Here is a 19,902-nt window from a genome sequence, read left to right on the forward strand (position 1 = left end):
TGTCATGCCCTCTTGTTGATGCACTCAACGTAGGCCTCTTCCAATGTCTGTTTGATTGAGGTTTGTTGGTCTTGGAAGGCTGTCCCGAATGGTGCTCCTCTAGTTGCTGTTAAAGAAGGAACCCAGCTATTCCCACACACGAAATTTGATCTTAAGCACCAAGTAGGGGCTCTCTTGCATCTCTACTTGCAGTTTCAGCATCCCCCCTTTACAGCGATGTATGCCTGGTGCAGTAGTACAAGAAACCAGTTCTTCAGTTTTCACACAGGAGATCCCTTACTATCCCTTACGACGGGAATGAGCAGATTGCCCCCATGCATACTTTGTGTTACCATCGGCTTACACACTCTCCTTGAGTCTAAACCAAACAACTCACTCTACGCACCACTGTACTATAGTGCTATTTCGGGGTCGGAGGCCGACGCCGGCTTCTTGACGGACACAAACTCATGCGTGGCACCATGAAGACAATACACACAGTTATATCCTGGCCTTGCAGGATGGTCGAGCCTCCAATGAACCTTGGATCCTCTGCAGGTGAGGTATGCATCCCTGCATATAGGAAGAGTCACAAAGTACCCTACATGCATAACAACTTTGATGATTGCCTGCATCGAGTGAGCGTATTCCTTCTGCAACAGCTTATTAGGGTTACGCTCACTCGATGCAGGCAATCATCAAAGTTGTTATGCATGTAGGGTACTTTGTGACTCTTCCGATATGCATCCCTGCATATAGGAAGAGTCACAAAGTACCCTACATGCATAACAACATTGATGATTGCCTGCATCGAGTGAGCGTATTCCTTCTGCAACAGCTTATTAGGGTCCATGTTCGATGCTGCTCATCACTTGCTCCTTGAGGTGGAGCTCAGAGACATTGGGGAAGGCTCTCGGCGGTAGCTTCCGCCCGAGGGGAGGGGAGGAGGCTGGGGCGGCCAGGGCAGGGTCGCCAGGAAATGCGCACGGGCAGTGGACAATGGGGTCATCGGCCATCCAGTGGAGCAGAGGAGGAGGGCCGGTGAAGGTGAGACGAAAGCCTACGGCTGGTTTTTTTTTAAATTATCTATACAAGATTAACCACAACCCCACCTCCCTCCACGTGGGCAAAGGAGGTGGGGCTAATTCAAAATAACCACTCCTCCTGCAAGCTACAAGCGTGAGAAGGAGCTAAATCTCACATCTTCCAATGCAATTTTGAATTTGAATCTAAGAAGATCTCATCTCACATCTTTCAATGAAATCTTTGTGTACATGCTTACATACCTATAGATACATACACATATATATATTATGTATGTATGTGTATCTATAGGTATGTAAGCATGTATATATAAATAGATTTATATGTATGTCGACGCACACACATGTATGTTCATGCACACACACACACAACACACAGCACCAGCACATGATACGTGCACACACGCATACAAACACACATACACACTCGCACGCATGGATACACGTGCAACATATAGAGATATGCACACTTGCACACATATCAAGCTTGCACATACACACACAAACATGTATATTATGTGCATGTGTAAGAGAGAGAATATACATACACACACACGTATATATATTATGTATGTATGTGTATCTATAGGTATATAAGCATGTATATATAAATAGATTTATATGTATATCGACGCACACACATGTATGTTCATGTATACACACACACACACACACATAACACACAGACACAAGCACATGATACGTGCACACATGCATACAAACACACATACACACACTCGCACACATGGACACACATGCAACATATAGAGATATGCAAACTTGCACACATACTCAAGCTTGTACATACACACATGTGTATACATGCACACAAGCACATAAATACACTCACATACACAAGTACATGTGCACACATGGACATGCACACACTCACACACACACATATGCACCTGCACGTGCACACACATAGATGTCCACATGAGTATATTCACATGCTCACACACACGTACATGTAGATACTCACTATGGATATACATATTTTAAAACATACACACCATGTACACACACACACACAACAAATACACACTAACACATTTGGGTTTCTAATTTTGAAGTACACAAGATTACTTTTACTAACACAACTTAGAAAACTCCATCCCTCTCAAGCTCTCCCTCCTTCTCAAGCTCCCTCCCTCTCAATCTCAATCTCTCTCTCTCTCTCTCAAGCTCCCTCCCTCTTTGCTACAGAAACTCTATCCCTCTTTAGTCTGCTGTAGGTTCAGGAAGCCTATTCTCAAACTTTAACCCTCTTTTAATGTCACGTAGGCTATAACGCCTGTGACGGCAGACCGGATGGCCATGTCCGGGGTTCAGTGGGAGAGGACGCCCATGCGGAGTCATGGGCGGCCAGGCTAGTGTGGATGGCAGGCCACACACTATATAGCCTGGGGAATGAGGGGCAATCCTCATTCTTCCTCTATGGCTGGGTGGTGAGCCAGAGGCCGTCCCCTCCTGTGGTAACGCCCGTAGCGGCGTTACGGATATGTAACACTGGTATCAGAGCGTGGTTCGATGGGATTGTCAGAGCCCGCACGTGACCACCGGGGGACCGGAGCCCACTCGATGGTTTTCGACCATTCATCTCCTTATCCTTATCTCGAATGGAGTGTGTGGAGGGAGGCGGCCATGGAAGAATGGAAGGGAAGAATTCTCTCACTCTCTCCCCGTCATGGAAGAATGGAAGGGAAGAATTCTCTCACACTCTCTCTCTCTCTCCCCGTCACACACAGCAAGCAGCATCGCAGGTAAGCAAAAGCAATTTCGTTTTGTTTTTTTTCTTTCTCTGCGTTGAAATTGTCTGCAAAGATTCGTTGAAGCTTATAAGGCGGGGGGCGAAGGCAAGCCCAGGCCCGTTGCTCAAAGACTTCGTTAATGCTGTGTGTGGGAGTGGGGGGGCCGAGAGCCCACTACCGTGTGTGTGGGGCGAAAACTAGCGAAAGGCATGAACAAAATGGCTGGAAAAGTCTGCGTTGTGGGGCGAAGACCAGCCCCACGGCGGCCAGCCCAAAACTTGCTGTAATGCGCCGTTTGTGTGGGCGCCTTTGCCTGTGCTGCGTAGCCAGCTAGGCCAGCCAGGCGACGGCCAGCCAGGCTAGCCAGCGGCGGCGGCGGGCGGCCAGCCCCAGCGACGGCCAGCCATGGGCGGCCAGCCAGGCGGCGGCGCCGGCCTACCAACGGCGGCCAGCAGCAGCAGCAGGCGGCGGCAACGACCACCAGGCAGCCGACCAGCCCAGCAAATGCCACGCATGAGAAAAAAAAGGAGTAAAAAAACCATTTATTTTTTTAATACAAATGAAAATAACGGGCGGCCAGCCCTTGATGCCATCACATATGGGCCTGCCGAGCGCACAGCTGGCAACGGGAGGCCAGCCAGAATCGTGTGGACACTCCCCACGGGCAGGCGGCCACGCCCGAAGCGGCGAGGGCCGGCCCGGCCCGTTATTTTATTTTATTTTATTATTATTTAAAAAAAACAAAACAAAACAACGGTACACCCCACGAAACCAACCCAACACGGCCGTCGCGCCGTGTGGCCGTAGTGCCCGTTTTCCACAAAAGAGATCCACCGCACATGGCCGTAACGCCGCGTGCTAAGAGAGAGACAAATCCCACGGCCGTAGTGCCGAGTCCTTCGAGAGAGAGCCGTTCTATGGCCATTGTGCCTAGTGAACACTTCTATGGCAGTAGCGCCTCGAAAGTAGCACATGTGGTGATCACACATTTGGTTCAAAAGACTAAATTTAAGCTGAGCATAGACTTAGTGTTAACCATCAAAGTCACGTAGTTTGGCTATAGTGTAAATCTAAAACTGCGGTATGTTTTACTTGGGTTAAGAGGACCGGCAATGGCGTCAGTTGTTCCCAAATGAGACGAAGTGCTTATCATCACGAGAAATCAGATAAGCCTAATTGAGCCGTAGTGCTCATAACCCTTCACAATCTTTTAACAGATGCTAGAAGATTGTGATAAACTCTGGCAAACGAAAACCATGTACAAGCGTAGTCTTGATGTGGTTATGCCTTGTGTCTAAACAAGTTGCTTACTGTTTGTAGCAACAAGAGAGCTTTGGCTCGTAGAGGCAAGCTGGCCCTTGTTCTTCAAGTTCGTTGGTCTGATAGAAGAAGAAGCGTGTTTTGTTTAGTATCAAGTTTTACTTCTCCTCAAATGTAATTACTCCACTTGTGTTTGTAAGCTTTCATAATAAATAACTCGTGTCATTATTATATATTTCTTAGCTTGTTGTTTTTAAAATTGAAGCATGAATTTTTTTAAACAAGGGATTTGCATGAATTTTTTTAAACATGTGATTTGCGTTTATTTTGCAATTTCAAAACTTTTACAATATCAACAAATTTATATGCTTCACATTTTATAATCACCGTATGTAGCATTTCCAAAACTCTTAACCTTATTATTTCTTGGGTTATGTTAAAATCTATATTACAATAAGGTTATACCATATTGCAAAAGTTGCAAACCTTAGTTTGCCTAAAATTTTAATTCATTCGACCTTAGTATATGTTAGGTTATATTAAAATCTATCTTAGAATAAGGTAATACCTTATTGCGAACCTTACTCTACCTAAGATTTTAATTTAAATTAAAATATACACCCACGAAAAAAAAATTAATTAATATGCTTAGAGTGAATATGCACCCAAGAAAATGAAAAGTCGACAACACAATAATAAATATTAATATTAATGAGTATAAACTACATCTTGACATTAAAAACGCAATGCTTGTAGTGGCGAAGTCTCGTGTATATAATTACAAAAAAGAAGAAGAAGAAGAAGAAGAGGAGAGACCACTCTCCACGTTCCCCATTGTTGTCGGAATGCTCCACTTTAACCTTTTACATATTACAACAAACTTGGTGATGTACAGTAGTACCTTTCTTCGATTTTGTGTATTTAGCCAGCCAATATGACTTCTTTCGTTCGATAGCAGATTTACTTATTTATGCATGGCTACTTGATTCGACACACACATACACAAATGCAACGCTTCAGTGCTGCACCCATACTCAGTTTAATGACTTTGTAGCAAATTTAAAATAATCACATTATCATTGATCAGTGATGCCATTGATTTGAGCTCTAGTAGCAGTATGATTAGGAAGAACTTAACCCAAAGTATCGTCATATCAATGTTCCGATAATAGTATCATAAATAAAACCAACATCATGATCAAATTTGCCACAAGATATTTGCAGAATCATGATGGAGTTTAATTTTGCTTACCCCTCTCTTGCATTGTGCACCATGTTAGTTTGTTTTGTGTAACCCTAAAATGTCTTTCAAGGTGGTGGTAATCACAATGCATCAGGATAGGTTACTCGCTTTTTGAAAGTTCCCTCACTTTTTGCAAGTTCCCTCTCTCTCATGAATCTGCCACGTGTTTCCTAAATGTGCTAGATGTAAGGCATGGGAATAGTGAAAATAAAGAAGTAATATAGAATATAGATATACATGATCCACGACTTCACTCACTTTTTGAAAGTTCCCCTCTCTCTCCCCAACTTACCAAAGCTCTCTCTTCCTCTCCCGAACCTGCCACTTGTAAGGCATGGGAATAGTGAAAATGAAGAATATATATATTCTAGTTTGAATAGAGCTGTTGGCCCTTTCCACCATAAGCACAGAGCTAGTTGGTGGTTGACATCTCTCTGCCCAAGGTAATCTCACTGATCTCTTCCCTGTTTGAAGCTTGCCCATGCTGAGAGGGAAGCAACTCATCCCAAACTCCTAGCTCTCAAGCTATCATGCTCCCTGAATCAGTAGATGTATTTAGTGATGCCATTTGGATCCCCATTGTGCTAGGGTTGACAAAGGTTGAGAAACCAAGAGCTCTTTAATTACCAAAGGTCTAATCACAGAAATGGCAGTGATTGGAGGTTTTCTTGCATAATACATTCCATCTATAGGTGTTTCCATGGCTCTTCTTCACTTAAAATCCCCTGGTACATGAGACAAATACAATCCTGACTCAACTTTAATGCATTTTCCATCTGCAAACTCTGCTCTATAGTCTTCATCCTTGTGAAGTGAAATTCTAGGAAAATCTTTTCTTGAAGCAACAACAACAACAACAACTCTCCACCATCCAAATCAAATCCTTTTTGGTGCGATCCCCATTCTATCACCTATGGGTATGCAAGGGCATCACAGTACTGTGAAGCACGATTTCTTGCTTGACACTCTGCTAATTGACATTCCATAATAGGATGCCTCTCCTAAAAATGCTGCCAAGGATTACCAATCTGTTCTCTATGCTGTGCTTTAGCTATTCCCTTGAGATGACTGGGCTGTTGCCACAATGAAGAATCAGCACAATAACTTCTTCTATTATCACAAAACTTGGATGAACTTAACAAACCATGTAACTTTATAAATGGATTCCCAACATGAGGTGACCATCTATTCTGAAATTGATCTCACCAATAGAGACAGTTATCCCTCGTCAAACCTAAGAATGCCCCACAAGAGCACTTTCCCTAGCAGTCCATGAACTTTAAGGAGAGAGGGGGGGATTAAAAATAAGGGGGGGGAGAGGGGGTGTGGTTTTATTTTTTGAAAAGAGGGGTGGCGTTGTGTGTGGGGGGGTGAATGATACATGGGTGTATGTGCAGGCGGGTGTACATGTGTGTGTGTGTATGCATGCATGTGCTAATGTGTGCAGGCGAGGTGCAAAGGTCTGTATGGGTGCGCACGTGCGTGGTAAAATGAGATTAGCTCTCATGCGCGAGTGTAAGTGTGTGAATGTGTGTGCACACATATGGTGTGTGCATGTACATCCTATGTAAATGGGAGGGGGATTCACGTGTTTTAGGTGGTGCAAGATGTGCAAAGGTGCATGGTGTGTGCGAATGCGAGTGAAGGTGCTTGTGTACTATGGGTGTGGTGTGAATGTGTGTGCATGTGCACGTGTGCAGTGCATAAGTGTGTGGGGTGCGATGGTGTGCACAAGGCACAAAGGTGAGGGCACGTGAACGATGTGCAAGATGTGCAAAGGTGCATGGTGTGTGTGCTTACGAGTAAAGGTGCGCACGAGGGGTTTTGGTGCACATGCATTTAAATGTGTACATGTGTGGTGCATGTGTGTGTAATGAAGAGCATGTGCAAGTGTGTATGCATGGAAAAAGTGTAAAAGTGTCTACATGTGTAAATGTGTAAGAGTGTGTGCACATGCAAATGTATAAGAGTGTGTGGAAGTGCAAATATGTGGGGTGTTGCACATGCGAGATATGCATGTGTATGTGCAACATGTACACATATGCCAGTGGGGTACGTCTATATGCGTGTGTGTGAAGGTGGGTGTGCGTGCATGTTTTTAGTTGTTTTTTGACATTTATGATTATGTTTTTGGGTTTTTTTTAATTTTTTATCATTCCTGGTGAAGGTAGTACATATGTACACATGGGCTTAGGGTTCAGGTTCTCCATGCACATGTTGCGAGGGCGGAGAATCATTTGCCCATCTACGACAAAAGCTTGGATGCCATTGTAGTCAATGCCACTTGGCAGGTCTGTGCTCATGGTTGGGTTTTGGGCCAATGTGGCCTCTAAGTCTTTGCTTGGGTGTCGAATATGCCTTGGCTAGCCAAGGTACTGAGGTTACTTCTTTTTCGTCTCATCGACAAGGTTTTGGTTCTCCCGTAGGTTTGGAGGGGGTGGTTAGATGCGGGCAATGCAAGTGGAGTGTTGAGTGTTTGGGGTTACGTGAGGTAGTGGCTTATTAGTGAAGGACGAGGCTTGGGATGTTGATAAGTTTGGGGTGCCCTCCATGGGGAAGCTCGAGTGTTGAGGTTCTTTTCCACCAACTAACTATAGAATCAATGGCTACAATGAGAGGATAAATCTCTACCTGGGTCACATAAAACTTGCAAGATGTAGGTTTAGTTTAAATATAAAATTCAGCTTCAAAATAACCAATGGTCATGGATCGAGAATTGTTTATAGTGATAATGGTTGCTGCGAATGGCTCGAGTGGTGGGTGGTGGCCTAATGATGTCCATGTCTCCCAAGATAAAAAAAATGCTATGGCTAGCTCTAGTGTCAACCAAGGTGGGCCATGCATCTAAATGTTCTTTTTGGGGGAACTCTTACTTAAGGTGAGCTAGTTCCACCACTAGTTCTATTGTGTATGCATCAAGCATGAACAAGGATGTGATTTCAACATCATCCAATCATGCAAACCTTAGCGAGTCATGAAAAACGACAACAAAATCATGCAAATGACAACTCAACTCTATTTTTGGAAAAAACCCAAAAATATACCTTTTTAAAAATTTTATGGAAACAAAAGACACTTTCATGTCAAACATTTTAAAAAAACACTACTTTTGTGAAAAAAAAATGCATAAAACATTACTTACATTTTACTATAAACCCAAAAACATCCAATTAAAAAAAGAATTACAAAAGAGAAGAAACTCTTCCAATCAACTACGAGAGCCATTGGACCTTTTGCTTAGAAATATCAATTATTTTCTAGCGCAAGTGAAGTTTTTTAACTCAAATTCATACACAATAATTTCTTTATCATGCAAATTAAGCATGTTCACATGTCGATAAATTTCACTTTTCTTTCCTTTTTTGCTTTGTTTAAGCATTTCGACTTTGCAGAGCTGGGCTTCGCATGAGGTGCTCTCTCCGTAGAGGGCTACCTTCCTCCTCAAAGTGAAAACGGCACTGGTTGGTTCTAACATCCCCAGCAGGTGTTTTACCTCTGCCTTGGGAACTTTGGTTTGCTTAATTCTGAAACCTTCCCATGGTTAGGGCTGGTATATGGCAAAATTTGCCTCTGAGGTGAGGGAGCAGTATCTATCGATTTTGGAGAAGGGAGAGGTGATCGTGTCTCTCTCCGAACTAGAAACAATGTGCGGCAATCCTGAGATTATCGAAGAATTGATCACACGACATTACGTAAGATTACAGCTTCGAGATCTTAGGGACTGATTAGAGGAGACCCTATTTCGGATCTTTTTCGAGCCCGATCTCCACCTTCCCTAACCCGCCGGAGACAGCAACGATGGGATAGATTCCGATTTGGAATCGTGTATGGGTAGTATGATGCTATGGGAAAGGTCTTGGAACACCCCATCCAACTGCTTGAGTCATGGGGGCCTTCTGATCCCTGAATGAAGGTCTCTATATAAAGCGACTTATAGCAGATCCTACATTCGAGGCGAGGTTTGGCCTCGGGTGTTAAGTTCGCCAAGAACCATAAGCCTTTGTATGCATCTGAGCATAATGGGTCCGGGGTTCGGTGAAGGCCAAGGGACCAGGCAGCCCACCTCCTAGCTTCATCTCTTACTGGAGATGCCACTAGGAGGATCCCTTTCATTCCCATGTAAGCTTTCACCCAAGGGACCTCTCACAAACTCCCATAGATATTAAAAACAGACCTCAGAACGATAAACAGAACAAGAATAAGAGAAAGCAAAACGAGCTTTGGTTAACTATCCCCAGTGTGATTTGTTAGCCCTAAGCACTATCTGCAAAATAGCCCATGCTACTAATAACGCGAACTTCAACCGCGAACTTCAACCAGAAGCGGACAAAAAAAAAAGAGATCGTCGATCTTTCCCGCCAATAGCTAAGATGTTCAGCTGACTTCCAGGCCTTGATAGAAGGGCGGCTACCTTCAAAGCTATAAAAGCAAAAGGCCCGGGGCACAAGACTAACAATGAATGAGTGTAAGCCTCGTTGCCCGACAATCGACGGTTGTGCTGGCCGCACCGAGGGACTCGTTATCATAATAGCGGGAGGGAGCAAGGCAGTGACAACTTGGGGATTGTCATTGAGTGTCCCTGGATGCCCGAGAAAAGTAAGTTTTCGATAGCTCTTCCGAGACAGACCATCTATGCTCATGGCATCCCTTACGGAGTGTAGCTCATGTCCAAGCATCCGGTTGGGGAACGGGGCAACGCCCATGAAGCTCTGGAAACGGAAGGCCTGCCTGGATGTATGCTCTTGGAAGTAGGATTCTTCACCAAGCTCCAGAGCTGACACGGGGACCCATCAACTTCAAATTGGATTGTAGGTGATAGCGAATCATACGTAAGGTATTCAAACTCGCGTTAAATCATCGTCCTAACTTCATGCAATTTGGAGTGAAATCATACCATAACTCGAAACGCCTTCCGTCATAGCTAAATATGGGGAGGGGACATCAGCATGACGGGAAGACCCGTATGAGGTCATCAGTCTCATGTACGATTCGGGAGCCGAGCCCTAGCAGTAATGGTGCAGCTTAGGTCAATTGCATAATTCTAGTTCCACTTTACTACGTGAAGGCTCTCTATAATATTCAGTGAAACCATTATAATACGAGAACAAAAGTCATGATGGGGACAAGGGTTTAATCAAACTGTTACACTCACAGAATATGATCTTGGTGAATACAGGACTGAAAACTCCTGTAATCCTTTTAAAACATGAAGTGATAGCAGGAGTGCCAATCACCAAGCAAGCAAGGTTTAATTTTATTGGAATCGAAGATTCGAATCTGGAAAAAGTGGAAGAGCTTCGTGAACCAAGAATTATTTTGCCAGAACCACGTAAACCGAAAATTATTTTGTCAAAACCATTGAACAAGAAAATAGTTCGGATTGAACCAACCAAGATTTGGCATGACCGTGACAAGGTCAAAGGGTTGATTTTCAATTCAATGAAGGGTGGGTATGCTGCATTTACCGCAGGATTCGTAGCTTTCCTATTCAGGAGTCCCTTTCGCAAAAGTGAGAGGTTCCACAAAAAGAGGAAATTTTGCAAAAGTAGAAAATTTAGGTTCCACAGGAACACAAGCGGAAGTGGGAAATTCAAAAACAAAGGTCTAAGATTTCGCAGAAGCAGAAATGGGACATCCCGCAGGAGTAGGACATCCAGAATTTCGAACACGAACCCAATAAAGCATAATATTGTGGTAAAAGAAGAGATTCGTGCTGCGCTGGTTTCGGAAAGGAAAAAGCACCATCGAATCGAAAGTCGCCCTCTAACCCTAGCGGTCTCTTTCCAAGCACCAACAGCAGCAAGAAATAGTTCATTTACATGAGTAAGAAACTGACGTATTTCCACTGGTCGCTTCCGTTTCGTATATTAGTTATTTCATATGTCTTGTATAGTTTTTCGTGAATTAGCATTAAAAGGTTCTTTAATAGGCATAAACAAGTCGTGTTGGAAGCTAGTCGGCTTTACAAGTCCCGAGGGGTCTTCCTCAATCACTAATTACTATTTTGCTTAAAATATTATGGAGGTTGGTTCACACTTTATGGCATCGCAGAAAAGGCTTTAGATTATTTCAACGGGTGGCCTTTACTAGGGTCACCCCCCTTAAATGAGAGGCGGGAAAAACGTTCTGCTATGGCTGGGTAACATAATGGCAATGTATTGGACTGCAAATCCTAGAATGACGGTTTGACCCCATCCCTAGCCTATTCTTTTTCTTGAAAATTAGTTTCTTCACGGTCGAGTTTTCCGCCATGGACTTCTCCCTCTCTTGCATCAAGGTCAACCGCTTTCTTGAAAATTAGTTTCTTCGCGGTCGAGTTTTCTGCCATGGACTTCTCCCTCTCTTGCATCAAGGTAAACCGCTTTCGAAATTGTCGATCTTCTTGCTTAATGGTCAACCGCTTTCACCGGAAAGAGGTTACACGGCTGCATCTATTGATGAGTGCAAGCTCGGATTCTGAAAATGGACCTAAAGGCAAGCGTAGCGAAAGGCTTCCCCGAAGGAAGCGTGAGCGAAGCGATCACCTTTCACTAGGTCATGGTCACTAGGTTACCATTCTATTTACTCAATTTCCCTGGTTCGAGTCTCTTTTTTCGCTTGCAAAATTGCGTCTTATGGTGGTCACTTGGGTGAAATTGACTAGAGAAACAGTCTAAATAACTCCCGTGTGAGAAGTGTCTCTATGATTTGATTCCCTAGCGATACGGTCATGGCCATAGACAACGCTAAGCAGTTGCAGCTCCTTCAGGGATACGAAGCGATCAACGCTAAGCAGCAACTTCGAGAATACGAAGCAAAGCCTCGATTACCACAGCTGCAGCTTTGAGAATACGATACGATCAGCGATAATCCAGGCATCCCTGCTAGGATCGCCTCGCTCGCAATCCTAAAGTGAGAAGGTTCTTAGTGTTGACACATGTTTACCTCTTGCAGACACAGATCTACTTCTTAATACTGAATATTCTCTGCATCAAATCCATCAGTGCCTCGCACAATTCGATCGCTCGCTCCCATCCTCGGAATATTCGCGTTGATCCTTTCCCTGGGCAAGATCTAGTCCTAGACAAGAAGCTGACCTTGTAATAACAGCTAGCTGGCCATGAAGATGGTTGTTTGGCGGGTATTCATACCCCCATGAGTGCCCATAAGTATATGCTGGGTTGCCTTTCATGACAATAGCATGCTAGTATCAGCCAAGGTATAAAGAGTGTTACTTCAGGGCCCAGGCGCGGCGGGGGACCCGACCCCGACAATAGGCTTTGAGAATAATTGTATTCCACATACGATCCAAAGCTTACAGAATATGACTTTGCAGGCAAGGTCGAGCTTTGTTCAACTAACAGTCATCAAGACTGACAATCTGGTCGACTAGTGTACGGTCGTATACGGATAGTACGAGAGTGGGATGTCTAGCAGAATATGAAAGTGGCATATCCAATGTAATCCAGGACGATGTCTATTTATCAGACCCCATTTCAAGAAGCTGAACATTCCTCTCGTGCGATCTATACCATGGGAATAGAAATGGGTTATACTGTCCATCTTATCGTGTCCTCGAGCACTTTCTACAACAGTTTGTAGAGTGTCCATCACCAAGGCAAAGCGTTGTGCTCCCAAACGGGGGCTGGAGAACAAAGGGTAGAATCGAGGGTCCATGACAGCCCGATCTAGCCCACAAGGCAGACCTCCAACCACGCCCTTTCGGAGCTTTTTCATTGTTTCTGGAGAAGTGTGGATTTCATATTCCTTCGATCACTATTTCGCATTTCCATTCGGAATGGAAAGAATGTAGCTGGTCAGTATGTAGGAAAGAGTATGCACCATAAATCAACCACACAGTGAAGAAATCCATCCGGAGATCGAAGATCGAAGGCACAAGGGAAATGAATGGTTGGTGGAAGCCGATATCGAATGTCGAAGGCCCAGCAGCCTTTGACGAGCTCTATCTAGCGATCGATGGTCAAGCCAGAGAATGAGGTTGGGTCTACTGGAAATTCTATCGAAGCACTTCATCTACTACTCAATTATTCGGGGCCTCCTGCCCGCCTTGGGAGGAAAAAGGTGGGAAGGCGGCATGCTTGCTCCTCTGCCCTTCCGCGGTTGGTTCGGGTGTGTCTCTGGTAGATATTCGATCTTGGAGGGCTTACGGATTGGTTAAGAGCTAGAGCGAAGAACAGGATGAATCGTTTATTAGGGAACCTAACCCAAGACCTGGAACTTGAAATAAAGGGTCGAGTGCTCTTTATACAAAGTTTTCCATGTCGTATTGAACCTCTTACAAGTACCCGTCTCCGGAGTGGATTTTACAAATATGTACCGGAAAGAATAGAGTGTAAATTACTTATCTTTTGTCAAATTCATTCTTAAATGAATGTCTAGTACGATCTGAGAAGGGTTGGTTCCGGAGCTATGAGACTCGATGCCTACAACAAAGAGAGTATCTTTGCCTGTCTAAACAGGTAGTCTTCTAGACCAAGTGAAGGGAAAACGTAAGTAACTGGAGTGTTCAATCACAGGAACAAATCTTCATGCCGAAAAGCAGAGCGAAACTGATGGATGATCACCATCACTTCGTCTAGGACCAGCAACTGGTAGTGCCCAAGAAGAAGCGGTGAAATGGACGGACTTGAACCTTTAACGCTATGAGCCCCTAACAAACTGTTATAAATATCAAGAACAGACCTCGTGTTGGCAAAGCCATCGCAAGTCCCTCTAATGGATGCTAAGGCATTCTTGTCTCTCGAATCAAAGCCAACAGAATGTAAATTGATTGACCGTTACCACTTCATATTACCATTCATAAGCCATAGCTTACTTCGACCCTCCCTATTTTCCATAGAATTCCCGAGGCTTTCCTTGCCACTGTGTTGTTCATTGGTATCTCTTCCCTGAAGGTTTGTCATCTTAGCCTCACTTTCGAGAATCGTTACTAATACGCTATCTTTATTGTAAACTACTCTTATTGGTTTGTCCCGGGCTTAGTAAATTTTACTTTCTTAGCTTTGTCTTATTACATGAGTAATGGGCTTTGTCTTATTACATGAGTAATGGGGTTTGCCACCTATGGTGGGATTCGGGTCTTGTTCCAGATCTATCTTAAGTGTATACTTTCGGAATCCCGATGTTATTTCATGCCGCCCCTTTGGCCTTCCTGAAGCATATCCGATTCTCTTTATCGTGAGCGCGGGGAGCGAGCCAACTCCCTCGGGCGACATTTGTTCGAGACATCATTTCAGCGAACTAAACCTAGTTGTTAAAGCGAGAGACTAGCAAATGGTTGGGCGCATGAATTCTTTGTTCCGCATGAATTCCAAGGGTTGTTTTTCGGGTCAAATGCCAGGAAACAAATCTTGAATTTGCATATATTGAAGGAAATCACAAAGAAGTTCTGCACTGAAGGGGACACGGCTCTCCGAGAGACCCTCCATGCAAGCAACACTGCTCGCCCGTAGCAATGCTCACCTTAGCCATTCTATATCACTAAATTACACTTTGCTTGCCCTAGCCATTTCTCTGCTTTTTGGTTCTGCCCACAAAAATGATTGAAATGAAAGCGCCCCTCCTTTTCTTGATTGAGGAAAGGGAAGGGAAGGGAATTGGCCGAGCAAATGAGACTAGCAAAAAAGGCTACGAGGCCGAGCGCGGAGAAAGCATCTTCTCCGATTTGTTCCCCTTATATTCCACCTAGATTGATGATAGGCTCTACGAGTGCTACCGTCTTCGTTCCCTTTGTCTCAATAGAGGTTTCGAAGAATTGATATACAGAGGACTATTAAGTGACATTACTTCACGTACGTGCTTTTTCCCACCTTATCCATCGACCTGCGCCGCCTGAAAGTAGATGGTTAATCCGGCCGTCTAGGCCTAACAAAGAATAGAAAGAGGTACTAAAAGGGTTTGCAGGAAAGAGCCAAGTTCCACAGGAAAGATAAGCCCATCTTCCACGGCAGATGGGCTCAGACCAAAGAGCCCATCGTCTTTCGCTTCACGCAGCCTCAGATTGCACGCACTTAGCTGTCTTCTTGATCTACCCATTTCTGGTACTTCAGAGACCCTCAAACTCGAAACATGCCGGGTATGCCTGAGAGCCACCTACAAGCTTGAGAAAATGGGTTGGAAGCAGCGATCTTCGCAGGTAGGGAAACACCCTGCCACTCGTCACCTCCTACTGGATTCTAGGACAAGTGAAGATGGGCTAGGGAAAGTCCGATTCTTTTTGATTGACTTCCTTTCATGATTGAAATGGAAGCTCCTTCCTTCGTCTTTCGGTCTCCGACCTTTCAACACGACGGTGTCCGCCACCTCTAGACGTGGCGGGACTTGTAAAGATGACTTCGGGACCGCTTCCATATACGAAAATCTCTAACTTTTCGCATGAGAAGTGCACTCATTGAATGAAATGGGAGACCTTCACATTCATATATCCGAGGGCCAAACACCCATGGATCGGAGAAGAACCCCGTAGTACTTCCACAGACACCACCCTTGGGGCCACCACTGGCACCCCGACCCCGGCCCTTGGTATCATGACTGGTGGGTTCTGGGGGGTCTCTTGCTGGCTGGAATCGCCTTGATGGCCACTTTACATGAAAGGAAGCACTGCCATTCCTTCGGCTGACATAGAGAACATGTAGGCCACCCTGACTGGGGAGGTGCAGCCTAGACTCCAGCACCACCAGACAATATCCGTAGCAACATGGCTGCACAGACCACCCATCCTACGCTTCGCACCCATACCCATATACTAGGCGATATCCTTAATGCAGTTAGAGGCATGATAGCTGGACTACCGGGCATTCAGAGCGATTTGGTGTCATTGCATGGTCAGTTAACTCGGATCAATGCGCAATATCAATCCATGGTAAGCGGGTCTTGCTGGACACGGATTGGGTCGTATTCCGTCTGACCCGTGATGGGATGCCCAATGTCCATGACATCATCAAGGGTCGACAGCTTCCCTATCCAGGGATAGGCCTTTTGACCCAGTCCGATGGCTCGCCAGAGGGAAAGAGGTGGCTGGATCCACTACCACCTCAAGTAGCCTCAGACACCACCAGCATGCGGATATTGACACTTTAGTACCCGGACGTCATCCATGAAGTACCACTCAATCCACTGTACAGAGAGTCACCCTAGAATGAGAAGGGTGATCCATCAAAATGACTTGTAGGTTTTTAAGGTCAACTTCTAAGCTCCTGAGAGTCAGAGTCGCTTTTGTCGCCATTGCGAGTAGTGGCCGAGACTATATTGTCAACGACCGGCATTTGCACCTCACGGAGGTAATTTAATACCCGGCTATAGCCATACGTTACAATCGCTAGTGTCAGTATCGAGTATAATAGCAATGTGAAGTCATGGAATAAGAGTCCAAGCCCGTAGTGGGAATTCAATAAATTGAGTAGTTGCACCTGTTGGTGTGATAGGATATCCATCTGAACTCCTACATCAATAACATCATCCACACCTTCCTTACTACCTTTTTCAATAGTCGGCAACGTCATTGTTGTCAGAGGCCTATCAAGTGACATTATTTCATTGACTACTTTTTTCCATGACGGCCAACGAAAGAACTGCCATAAATATCAAGAACAGACCTTGTGTTGGCTTTGCCAACACAAGTCCCTCTAATGCTTTAGAAGGCATTTTCTTGAAATCTATCTTAGCCGACGAAACGAAGCCGTATGTCCTCTGTCTCCTAGCTAAAATCTTTGGAATCATCATATCATTTCTACCAGGAGTAGCCTTTCCCCAGTGTCAATCGAGAATGTAAAGTCATGGCTTCCATGTAACATCGAAAGGGTCTTAATGTGGTGGGATCATTTGGGTTGTTATAACCCCTAGCGGATGGTTTGAAATCAATTTTAAAAGAACCTATTCCATCTCCAAGTGCTAATTTCTTTCTTTCTGTAATGGCTCCGATAATTACATTTATGGTGCGCCGTGTGAGGCTTATTTTCTTTCGTAAAACGGAGGAATACCCTTCTACATAGATGTTTGACTCGGAAGTATATACGGCGGGCCAATACAACATCTTGGGCTAATAATCCATCAAGTTCACGAGCAGTTGGTCGGAAAGGGGCGAAGCCGGGAGCGCAAAGCGGTTTCCCTGGTCCCCGAAGGAAGGACGGCTTAGCCCTCCTCGGTGGTGTCCCTCAGCTGATGCGAGAAAGGTTAGATTGACTCACTTGGTACGTATCTAGTGCCTGAGTAAGGGCTACATATCCCGAACAGAATACGTCAGTATGTGTGTAGCGGAGTAATCTAGGGCCCAATCTGGGCACGAAAGCTTTGACTTCCACATGAAGCGGTCAAGGTTGCCAGACAGCCAGCCACCACAAGTAATTCCAGCATAGGAACTGACTTGAACAATCGAGCAGGTGCGCAAAGACCTGTAACCGTAGGGAAGAGCGTAGCGCTTACTCTGTCCTAGGCAGGACGGGGTAGGGGCTTTATGTCTGGTGAGTGCCCAACGGCACTTACCCTAGTTTCACCGCAATAGGTTATTGTCCCTTGGGCCCTAGAGGAAGAGGAGGGCCGAAGGCGGGGAAGCGCTTTTGTTTTGCGCGCACCTTTCCTTTTGGTTTAGGCAAGCGCTTACCCTGCGATTTCGCAAAGAACAAAGCGAGGAAGCATCTACAAAGCGATAGTGCATGCCTACCCCGTCTCCTCGAAGGGCAAAGACACGAAGAGAGAGCAACCACGGGAAGTAACCGCTTTGCATTGTCTAGCAAACAATGCGCAGTCTCAGAGGTCGCATAGTAGTGAGAGAGGGATGCCAGCAACCTGACCGAGTCGCGAAGGCAACTAGTCAGAACAAACCTTAGTTCAACGTTGGTGGCCAATACGTATGCGCTAAGAATAACGAACAATTGTACCTTCAAAACGGAAGGGACGGCAATACTCTCAGCAATTGAGGTGTTCCAAGTGAGAGCTGTATGATGAAAGATTGCCACGTACAGTTTGGAGGGCAGCACTGAGACTGACCCCTATTTAAGTTTGGTTGCTCGGGCTGCTACACTTTTTGATTATGGTATGGTATTGTCGGATCTAAATGTAGGTACATTCCATCCATTTGCTATATCTTTTCCAAAGGTTTATGGGATTATTACAGTGGGTCGATCTAGTAGGGCGACCGTTCAGTCACCTGTGGTACTAAAGCCCATGTGGTCAAATTGTTTGTAGTGTGGAATGATCTACTCTATATAGGGTGTAGGGCTCTTCAACAGAACTAGTAATAGGCTTGACTCATGAAAGGTAGGGGGGTTCTTGTGTAGGAGGCTAAAGCAGCTTGGGGATGGGAATACGTTCAAAGAAGTTCGGGAAGAAAGGAAGAGCATGCTGTAAAAGCATGGTTGAGGGTCGATCCTGTCTTCTCGGCGGGGAGTACCTAACAACACCATGTGGAACCTATCCTTGTGGATCGGGATGAGGTGCCATCCTAGTGAATCGAAGTCTCCTTGGGTAGCCAACGACCTACCATTATCCTTGGACCTCCGTGCCTGTTAATAGAGCAAACGACTGTACGCTATCTTGTTTTCTGCCGGCTGGGATTGCTTGCCAGCTAGGTCGGATTGGAGCAACCATTGCATGGAAACACATTACCCATCCTCTTGGGGACAAGAGACTGAATGACATCCCGATTTACTGCATTCCGGGACATCTGGGATGAGAGCCGTAGGTGATATCGGCGAAACCTAGCCAGATGTTTTTTTGGTAGGTAGTCGGAGGACTCATAGTACCTGCCACACCTGAAAGGGGCCCCGTGAGGGGAAGACGCTAGTTTGAAGGGAAGAAAGTAAAGCCAACAAAGTTATCTAAACCTAAACCATTCAGAACCGTTGAGTGTGTGAGCCGTATGATGGGCGATTGTCTCCCGCGGTTCTAGGGGGACTAGGTACCGCGGGACACCGGGGGTCACTCTATTTTATTATATACGCATGGTGAAAATAATGTATTTTGATACGCCTAAAAGATGGATTCTATATAAATCAATGGATCCCGAGAAGTCGTTGCTACTATTAGTTTCTCGTCAATTAGTTTCCTCTTCTTATACCTTTCCCCGCTTTTCCTAGTCACTCATGAAATGGCACGCTGTCTATGTATTCGAGTGGTCTCATTCAATCTCTTCACTTTGGGGTGGGGGTCCATTGCCCCCTTCTCTCCCGCCTGCTGCTTCCTGCTCTAGTTACAGTTGTGTGCTGTGGACACACACATAGATTCATTCCCCAATATCCCTGGCTCGGACGCCCTTCCTGGGTCCTCCTATCCCATGAATATGTTTACGGGGTCTGTTAATCAGGTCGGACGGAGGGGTGTATTCACTATACCGAAAGACCGGGGTTGCCCAAAAGCCCTCCAGGGTGGCGCCCTCCTTAGGAAAGTTGGTTTGAGGGAGAAAGCGGTGGAAAGGTCAATTCGTTTCATTTCCATGGAAGAGGAAGGTATGAGCGGGTTGGGTTCTCTACCCTAGGCAAAGCATCAGATACACGTTTTGCTATCCATTAACAGTGAAAGCTATAATCTTTTTCAGACCTAACCTATTGGGAGAGGCAGGATTCGAACCTACGCGATGAAAACCTTCAACAGATTTATAGTCTGTCGCTTTTAACCACTCGGCCACTCTTCC

General features: G+C 45.2%; 1 non-coding gene across 1 annotated transcript; it reads right to left on the reverse strand.

Annotated features, from left to right (window-relative positions):
- Window positions 1-19,817: 19,817 nt before the first annotated feature.
- On the reverse strand, window positions 19,818-19,902 carry TRNAY-AUA (transfer RNA tyrosine (anticodon AUA)). Its single transcript has one exon. It is a non-coding gene; the product is annotated as a tRNA-Tyr (tRNA).

Source organism: Cibotium barometz, chromosome 11, assembly GCF_041138505.1.
Source record: "Cibotium barometz isolate CiBa-2024 chromosome 11, ASM4113850v1, whole genome shotgun sequence".
Classification (NCBI taxonomy): Eukaryota; Viridiplantae; Streptophyta; class Polypodiopsida; order Cyatheales; family Cibotiaceae; genus Cibotium; species Cibotium barometz.